The sequence below is a fragment of the Macaca nemestrina genome, chromosome 15 (assembly GCF_043159975.1).
Source record: "Macaca nemestrina isolate mMacNem1 chromosome 15, mMacNem.hap1, whole genome shotgun sequence".
Taxonomy (NCBI): Eukaryota; Metazoa; Chordata; class Mammalia; order Primates; family Cercopithecidae; genus Macaca; species Macaca nemestrina.
Genome location: NC_092139.1, coordinates 104,047,967 through 104,057,848, shown reverse-complemented (window position 1 = coordinate 104,057,848; position 9,882 = coordinate 104,047,967).

Here is a 9,882-nt window from a genome sequence, read left to right as displayed (position 1 = left end):
GAAGGTGAATGGCCCTAGAAGCTAGAAATGGCCAGGAAGTGGATTCTCTCCAGAGCCTCCAGGAGGATCAAGGCCCTGCTGACTTGACTCGGGCCTGGGGAGGCTCTTGATGGACTTTCCACCTCCAGAACCATAAGAGGATGCATTTGTGTTGTTTGATGCCACCCAGTTTATGGCGTTGTTTTTTGTTTTTTGTTTTGAGACGGAGTTTCACTCTTGTTACCCAGGCTGGAGTGCAGTGGAGTGATATGGGCTCACTGCAACCTTCGCCTCCCAGGCTCAAGCAATTCTCTTACCTCAGCCTCCCAAGTAGCTGGGATTACAGGCGCACGTCACCACACCCGGCTAATTTTTTTTTTTTTTTTTTTTTTTTTGAGACGGAGTCTCACTCTGTCGCCCAGGCTGGAGTGCAGTGGCCGGATCTCAGCTCACTGCAAGCTCCGCCTCCCGGGTTTACGCCATTCTCCTGCCTCAGCCTCTGGAGTAGCTGGGACTACAGGCGCCCGCCACCTCGCCCGGCTAGTTTTTTGTATTTTTTTAGTAGAGACGGGTTTTCACCGTGTTAGCCAGGATGCTCTCGATCTCCTGACCTCGTGATCCGCCCGTCTCGGCCTCCCAAAGTGCTGGGATTACAGGCTTGAGCCACCGCGCCTGGCCTAATTTTGTATTTTTAATAGAGACGGAGTTTCTCCATGTTGGCCAGGCTGGTCTCAAACTCCCGACCTCAGGTGATCCACCCGTTATGGCAGTTTTTATAGCCACTGCAGGTCAGTCAGCTTGGGTTCCCTCTGCTACCTCTGGCTCCTTTAATGCCTCCCTCCCTGGACTCTGTACCACTTTATAATAAGCAGGTCACTTACACCTATTTTATACATGAAGAAATGTTACCAGAAAGGGGTCCTGATCCAGACCCAACAGAGGGTTCTTGGATCTCAGGCAAGAAATAATTCAGGGCGAATCCATAGAGTAAAGTGAAAGCAAGTTTATTAGGAAAGTAAAGAAATATAAGAATGGCTACTCCATAGACAGAGCAGCCCTGAGGGTCGCTGGTTGCCCATTTTTATGGTTATTTCTTGATTATATGCTAAACAAGGAGTAGATTATTCATACCTCCCCTTTTTAGACCATATAGGGTGACTTGCTGATATTGCCATGGCATTTGTAAACTGTCATAGTGCTGATGGGAGTGTAGCAGTGAGGATGGCCAGAGGTCACTGTTGTTGCCATTTTGGTGGGTTTGAGCCAGTTTATTTTTGTTTGTTTGTTTGTTTGTTTGAGACAGAGTTTCGCTCTTGTTGCCCAGGCTGGAGCGCAATGGCGCAATCTCGGCTCACTGCAACCTCCGCCTCCCAGGTTCAAGTGATTCTCCTGCCTCAGCCTCCTGAGTAGCTGGGATTACAAGCATGCGCCACCATGCCCAGCTAATTATGTATTTTTAGTAGAGACGGGGTTTCTCCACATTGGTCAGGCTGGTCTCAAACTCCCGACCTCAGGTGATTTGCCCGCCTCAACCTCCCAAAGTGCTGGGATTACAGGAGTGAGCCCCCGTGCTCGGCCTTGGGCCAGCTTCTTTATTGCAACCTGTTTGATCAGCAGAGTCTTTATGACCTGTGTCTTGTGCTGACCTCCTAGCTCATCCTGTGACTTAGAATGTTTTAACCATCTGGGAATGCAGCCCAGTAGGTCTCAGCCTCATTTTACCCAGCTCCTATTCAAGATGGAGTTGCTGTGTTTCCAATGCCTCTGACACAAACGGGCAGGGAGAGGTTACCCAGATGGCCAAGGTTGCACACAGCACGGTGGATATGCACTCGGAAGCCGGACCTCTGACTCCGACTCCTGGACGCTTTCTGACACCACACCGCCCCTCCTAAGGGTCATCAGTCCCTGTAAAAATATCTTAGGAGCCCTGCAATGTGTGGGGGTGGTTCTTTTCACCCAGGCTGGCCCGGAAGCCCCACCTCCACAGAGACCTCTCTTGCCCCCCATCCCCCAGCTCTTTCCCTTTTGTATCTTTCTGCCTCCCAGAAAGGGACTGTGGCCTTTGACAATCTCTCTCCCCAGGACCTGGTGGGGAGCCAGCACCCAGGAGGTGCCCCGTGAAAATGGGGTTCTCCTCCCCTGGAGCCCAGTCCCCTTCTCTCCCACTCCGGCTAAAGCCTGTCTTCAGAGCCCCTCAAATGCGAGATTCAAAACTCTATCCCGAGCTCCAGGGAGCCTGCACGGGCTGCCTGGGTGGACAGTAGTGGGAGGGAAGCTGTGTTCCCAGTGGCCAACTGACAGGTCAAAGGGGAAACTGCACTTCCTGCTGGGCCCCCAGGGAGCCTCTTCTCTCTGAGAGGCCAGCTGGGTCCCTGTGCGGGAGCTCCAGGGGGTAGACAGGGCAGGGAAAGAGGTGGGAGGAGAAAGGAGGAGGAGGAGGAGGAAGGGAAAGGGGCAGAACGAGTTGGAAGAGCCTGGGAGAGAGAAAAAAAAATACAATGAGAGAGAGGAGAGAACCAGAGACAGAAGGTAACAGAAAATGAGCGGTCAGAGGCATAGAGGCAGAGGCAGGAGAAAAGGAAACAGAGGGGGAAAGTAAGTTACTACACAGAGAAAGGTGGCAAGAGTATGGGAGAAAGAGAGAGACACAGACAGGGAGAGTCAGAGAGAGGCAGAAACGCAGAGAGAAGCAGAAATGCACAGAAGCCCAGAAAACACCTGAGGCCGGTGCGGTACCTCTCCTGTAATCCCAGCACTTTGAGAGGCTGAGGCAGGAGGATTGCTTAAGGCCAGGAGTTCAAGACCAGCCTGGGCAACAGTGTGAGATGCTGTCTCTGGGGAAAAAGAAGAAGAAATTGAAAAAAACACCTGAGCTTTCTTTTTTTGTTGTTTGTTTTGTTTTGTTGAGACAGAGTCTCGTTCTGTCACCCAGGCTGGAGCACAGTGGTATGATCTTGGCTCACTGAAACCTCTGCCCCCTGGGTTTAAGCGATTCTCCTGCCTCAGCCTCCTGAGTAGCTGGGACTACAGGCTCGTGCCACCACGCCCAGCTAATTTTTTGTATTTTTAGTAGAGACGGGGTTTCACTATATTGACTGGACTGCTCTTGGACTCCTGACCTTGTGGTCTGCCCACCTCTGCCTCCCAAAGTGCTGGGATTACAGGCGTGAGCCCCAACACCTGGCCCCACACCTGAGCTTTCTTTAACCACCTTTCTTTCTCTGTTTTTCTCTTTCTTTTTCTTTCTCTCACTTTCTTTCTCTTTTTGTCTCTTTCTCCCTGTTTTTCTTTCTTCTTCTTCTTCTTTTTTTTTTTTTTTTGTTATGGTAGAGTCTTCTCTTTTTTTTCTTTTTTTTTTTTTTTTTGAGATGGTGTCTTGCTCTGTTGCCCAGGCTGGAGTGCAGTGACGCAATCTCAGCTTACTGCAACCTCTGCCTCCTGGGTTCACGCCATTCTCCTGCCTCGGCCTCCCAAGTAGCTGGGACTATAGGTGCTCCCCACTACGCCCGGTTAATTTTTTGTATTCTTTAGTAGAGATGGGGTTTCACTGTGTTAGCCAGGTTGGTCTCGATCTCCTGACCTCGTCATCCACCTGCCTCGGCCTCCTAAAGTGTTGGGATTACAGGCGTGAGCCACCGCGCCCGGCCTTAGAGTCTTCTGAAATCTTTATTTCTCTCTTTCTTTCTCTTTCTTCCTCTTTTTCCCTCTCTCTCCCTTTCCTTCCTTCCTTCCTTCCTTCCTTCCTTCCTTCCTTCCTTCCTTCCTTCCTTCCTTCCTTCCTTTCTTTTTCTTTTCTTTGCCTTGTGAATCAATCTCTCTCTCTCTCTCCCTCCCTCCCTCCCTCCTTTCTTCCTTTTTTCTTTCTTTTTTGGATAGAGTCTTGCTCTGTCGCCCAGGCTGGAGTGCAGTGGTGTGATCATAGCTCACTGTAGCCTTGCCTCAACCTCCTGGGCTGAAGCAATTCTCCCATCTTAACTTCCTGAATAGCTGGGACCACAGGCATGCTCCACCACACCCAGCTAATTTTTTTTTTTTTTTTTTGTAGAGACAGGGTCTCGCCATGTTGCCCAGGCTGGTATCAAACTCCTGGGTTGAAGGGATCCTGCTGCTTTGGCCTCCCAATGCGCTGAGTTTACAGGCATGAGCCACTGCACATGGCCAAAAAAAATTTTTTTAAACAGTGCCTCAAATGTCAATGGAGTGGCACAATTCACACGCAAGATGCTAAGGAACAAGGAGAGGATGAAACCAAATGGTCGGAGGACAGCGTGCTGGAACAGGGAGGAGCCACGTGGTGTTCAGGGCAGGCATCCCTGAGAAGGGGTATTATTGAATTACATCTGTAAACTTAAGTGTATTAATCAGGACTTTATCTTTTGCAGATGACAGAGACTTGACTCATTTGGCTTAAAGAAACTGGAATTTAAGCCGGGCACGATGGTTCACGCCTGTAATCCCAGCACTTTGGGAGTCTGAGGCGGGTGGATCACCTGAGGTCAGGAGTTCGAGACCAGCCTGGCCAACATGTCGAAACCTCGTCTCTACTGAAAATACAAAAATTAGCCAGGCATGGTGGCGGGAGCCTGTAATCCCAGCTACTGGGAAGGCTGAGGCAGGAAAATCACTTGAACCCGGGAGGTGTAGGTTGCTGTGAGCTGAGATTGCACCACTGCACTCCAGCCTGGGCGACAAGAGCGAAACTCCGTCTCAAAACAAAACAAAACAAAACAAAACAAAACCCATCTGTTTTTTGTGATTTTCCTCAGTGCTCAGCCCAGCTCCTGCACATAGTAGGCCCCCAGCGATAGTTGGTTGAATTGAATTGTCAAACTGGATGACATATCCACTCTCTCATTCATTCCCTCATTCATTCATTCAACAAGCAATGACTGAGCTCCTGCCATTCATCAGGCCCTGTGCCAGGCTCTGGGACACAATGTGGAATAAGGACAGGGCTTTGCCCCCCAGAAGCCACTGGAATCATAACTTGCAGCTGAACTGCACGATTGTTGATGGTTTGTGGTTCGTGAAGCCCTTTCACATATCCTGTCCCATGATCTTGGTGTGTGGATGTTGTTGAAGAAACTCAGGAGGAAATTCTGAAGAAGTTCAGGATAAAGACTCTTGGGTGAGACCATGCCGTAAGTCAGCAGCTGGACTCCCTTCCCAGTGCTCACTCCCTAGGAACACGCTGCCCACCGTGCTTCGGGCCTGAATCGCAGGACACTGCATGGAGCTCCTTCCCTCCTCTGGCTCAGTTTGGAAGGTGTCCTGCAGTGGCCCTGGCGTAGCTGGGATGTCATCCTTGGAGGAGTTGCTTGGGGCCATGGGCCTGAGAAGGGCCTGACGTGTATCCTCTGCCTCCACCACAGGCATGATAAGAAAGCGACCACAATCCCTTTTGGGTTACTTTCTTGGTCAAAAGAGGAACATGGTCTTGGGTGAAAAGGGAAGATACGGAGAGAACTGCCACTGAGCAACTTGGTCACCATGGAGGATGGGACAGAGCACTGTCACGTCAGGGTCCCAACACCTGGTGTCTCAGTTCATGAGCTTCCCTCCCTAGTTGGGCTTTTCTATTTACTCCCTTCCTTCCCCACCCCACTCAGCCAACCTAACCACGTTTTGATCAATCCCGTCCTTGTTAAAGTATCCTATTGAGGCCAGGTGCCGTGGCTCACTTTGGGAGGCCGAGGCGGGTGGATCACCTGAGGTCAGGAGTTCGAGACCAGCCATGACCAACATGGTGAAACCTTGTCTCTACTAAAAACACAAAATTAGCTGGGTGTGGTGGCACATGCCTATAATTCCAGCTACTTGGGAGACTGAGGCAGGAGAATTGCCTGACTCCGGGAGGCAGAAGTTGCAGTGAGCCGAGATCGCAGCATTGAATTCAGCTTGGGTAATAAGAGCGAAACTCTGTCTCAAAAAATAAATAAATAAATAAGTAAATAAAGTAATCTATTGCTCAAGGCCCATGTGCAGGCCCAGCCCTGGGGAAGGCCCCTGCACAGCTCAGCCCTCACTGACCCGCCTGCCTCCTGGGACCATAGCTGGTACTTGTTTTGCATTTGGGGATCTTAACTTGGTTTGAAGCAGAAGCAAATCGGAGACAAAAATTTGAGTACACGTGGTTGATTTGGATGGTGATCCCAGGCAACTTAGGTAGGGCAGTGGGAGAGAGACAGAGAAGGGAAGCAGATGTTTTTTTTTTGTTGTTGTTGTTGAGACAGAGTCTCCCTGTGTCGCCCAGACTGGAGTGCAGTGGCCGGATCTCAGCTCACTGCAAGCTCCGCCTCCAGGGTTCACGCCATTCTCCTGCCTCAGCCTCCCGAGTAGCTGGGACTACAGGCGTCCGCCACCTCGCCCGGCTAGTTTTTGTATTTTTTAGTAGAGACGGGGTTTCACTGTGTTAGCCAGGATGGTCTCGATCTCCTGACCTTGTGATCCGCCCGTCTCGGCCTCCCAAAGTGCTGGGATTACAGGCTTGAGCCACCGCGCCCGGCCGGGAAGCAGATGTTTTCTAGCAAGTGAACAGGACCTCCCAGTTATTTGCCCAAGCGTTGAGGAAGCACAGGCGAACTTGAGAGCTGCTCCCAAAGAGCATTAAGTTCTCAGCACCTGCAGCCTTCTGAGCTCGGGTCGAGCCCTTCAGCAGAGTGTCACAGGTGCTGGCAGATGTAAGTCCCACCGGGGTTCACAACACTGGAGTCCTAACAGTGCCGGCTTCTAGCGTAAGATTTTTTTTTGCACAAAGGGTTTCACTGTGAAATATACAGATTTGAAAACCTATGTCATAAGGCAACAACCCCCATTTCGCAGATGTGCTGATAGAATCCTAGAGATGACAAGGGATTTGCCTCAGGCTTGCCAGTTAAGAAAAGAATTAAGAGTAGAAGCCAGAAACCAGATCTGCAGTCTGGGTGTCCGGCACATTTTTATTACTTATTATTTTTATTTATTTATTTATTTATTTATTTATTTATTTATTTATTTATTGAGACAGAGTTTCACTCTTGTTGCCCAGACTGAAGTACAGTGGCGCAATCTTGGCTCACGGCAATCCCCGCCTCCAAGGTTCAAGCGATTCTCCTGCCTCAGGCTCCCGAGTAACTGGGATTACAGGCATGCACCACCATGCCTGGCTAATTTTTTGCATTTTTAGTAGAGACAGGGTTTCTCCATGCTGACCAGGCTGGTCTCGAACTCCCGAACTCAGGTGATCCACCCACCCTGGCCTCCCAAAGTGCTGGGATTACAGGTGTGAGCCACTGTACCCGGCCAACTGCAACTTTTGAATGGTGACCTGTGTTAGTTGTTACTGTCTAACAGATTTCCCCAAATATCTACGGTTGTTTCAAGCTGCTAAGATTTGAAATGCTTAGCAACTTGAAACAACCATAGATATTTATTATCTTGCACAGTTCCAGTGGGTCAAGAATTTAGGAGTGGTTTAGCTGGGTGGTTCTGACTCAGCATCTCTTATGAAGTTGCTGTCAAGATGTTGGCTGGAGGCTGGGCATGGTGGCTCACACATGTCCAGCACTTTGGGAGGCTGAGGTGGGAGGATTGCTTGAGCCCAGGAGTTTGGGATCAGCCTGGGCAACACAGTGAGACCCCATCTTTAAAAAAAAAAAAGGGGGGGGGCCGGGCGCAGTGGCTCACACCTGTAATTCCAGCACATTGGGAGGCCGAGGCGGGCAGATCACAAGGTCAGGAGATCGAGACCATCCTGGCTAATATGGTGAAACCCCATCTCTACTAAAAATACAAAAAAAAATTAGCCGGGCGTGGTGGCAGGTGCCTATAGTCCCAGCTACTCGGGAGGCTGAGGCGGGAGAATGGCGTGAACCCGGGAGGCGGAGCTTGCAGTGAGCTGAGATCGTGCCACTGCACTCCAGCCAAGGTGACAGAGCAAGACTCCGTCTCAAAAACAAAAACAAAAACAAAAAACAATAATTGGCTGGGTGTGGGTGTAGTGGTACATGCCTGTGATCCCAGCTCCTTGAGAGGCTGAGGTGAGAGGATCACTTTAGCCTGGGAGGTCGAGGCTGCAGTGATCATGCCATTGCACTCCAGCCGGGGCAATAGAGCTAGACCTTCCCTGTCTCAAAAAAAAAAAAAAAAAAAAAGATGTCAGCTGGGTCTGCAGTTATCTGCAGGTTGACTCAGGCTGGAGGATCTGCTTCCAAGATACCTCACTTACATGGCCGGTAACTTGATGCTGGCTGTGGGCAGGAGGCCTCAGTTCCCTGCCATTGGACCTCTCCACAGGGCTGCTTGAGTGTCCTCATGATATGGCAGCTGGCTTCCCCCACAGTGGGTGGCCCAAGAGAGAGCCTCTTGCACTGGGGGATCCTAACTTGGTTTGAAGCAGAAGCAGATCAGAGACAAAAATTTGAGTACACGTGGTTGATTTGGATTGTGATCCCAGGCAACTTCCAACCTAGCCTCAGAAGTCACACTCTATTTTCCTGAAATACCCTGTTGGTTACCCAGCTCATCCCTATTCAACATGGGAGGGGTCTACAGAAGGGCGCACATGCCAGGATTCGAGGCTCACTGGGAATAATCTTGTAGGCTGGCTATCACACACCCTTAATAGCAAAGGAACGTGCCAGCCCCTTCTCTGTCTCCTCTCCCCTTCCCCCAGCATGACAGGTGGATTGCCATTTTGTGGCTTGAGAGCATGTGAAGAAGGGCAACCCTCTAGGGATGGCAATAAAATAGAAGGAGTGTGGGTTTCTGGCACTGCTGAGCTGCCGTGCCAGCCCTCGAGCACCTACGACTGTTACATGGGGAAGAAATACATCTCTGTCTTATGGAAGCAGTGACACTGTCCACACTTGTTACAGCAGCCTAGCCCGTCCTCTAACTGATGCAGTCCCTTTGCTGATGCCGTGAGCTTGGGCTCCCCAGCCCCTCAGCTCCTTGACCTCTAGGTCTGTGCTCTGGGTGAGAACAAGGTGGTAACTGGGCTCCATCAGCTTCTGCTCCTGACCCTCCCATCGCTCAGCCAGGCCCTGATATTCTAGACAACAGGGTAAGCAACCAAATTTCAGCTCCCTCCCTCATCTCCCAAATGCCCCTATCCTTTTTCCTGCCCAGAGAGGATGGGCCATTAAGAGGATCATCCCTTTACTTTAAAGCTTCTTAATACCGAGTGGTTGTAACTGCCCTGGGAGAGAGCCCGCTAACCACTAGCGTCCCTCCGTCAGTCAGTTTCCGCTTTTTCCTCATGTAGTCCTGGTCATCTGCCTACGTGTACACGGAGGTCTAGAAAGTTCTTTCCCACCAGTCCAGCTTTTTGTTTGAACCCTGAAAACAACCCTGAGAATTTCATTTTCCAGAAGAAGAAATCAGAACAAGCAGAGCCGATAGGTGAGAGGCAGCAGGGAGGATGTGTGGGGCCAATGGTCACCTCTGCTCCCTGGGTGGCTCACGATTTCCCCCATCACAGCCTCATCACTCTACCCAGTGTCTGCATCCCTCAGGGGCTTGTGAGCAGGGGCTTCGTCTGGTTTGTCACTGTGTCCTCAGAGCTTGTTATAAAAGTGTTTTGACTGAATGAATGAGGGCATGTTGGTAACTAAATCACAAGAGGGTCCTATGGAAGCCAGAAAAGTGAGGCCATGGGAAGAATGAGGCACCTTTCTCACCCAAGGAAGGCCAGGTTCCCTGCCCCCACCAGGCTCCTGGCCCTCACTGGTGCCAAACTGAGCCTTAGAGAAGCCTCTCGATGCCAGTGTTCACTGAGTGCTTATGACATACTTAGGTGACATCCTAAGCCTTTTTCTTTTTTTTTTTTTTTTTTTTTTGTGAGACAGAGTCTCGCTCTGCCGCCCAGGCTGGAGTGCAGTGGCGTGATCTTGGCTCACTGCAAGCTCCGCCTCCCGGATT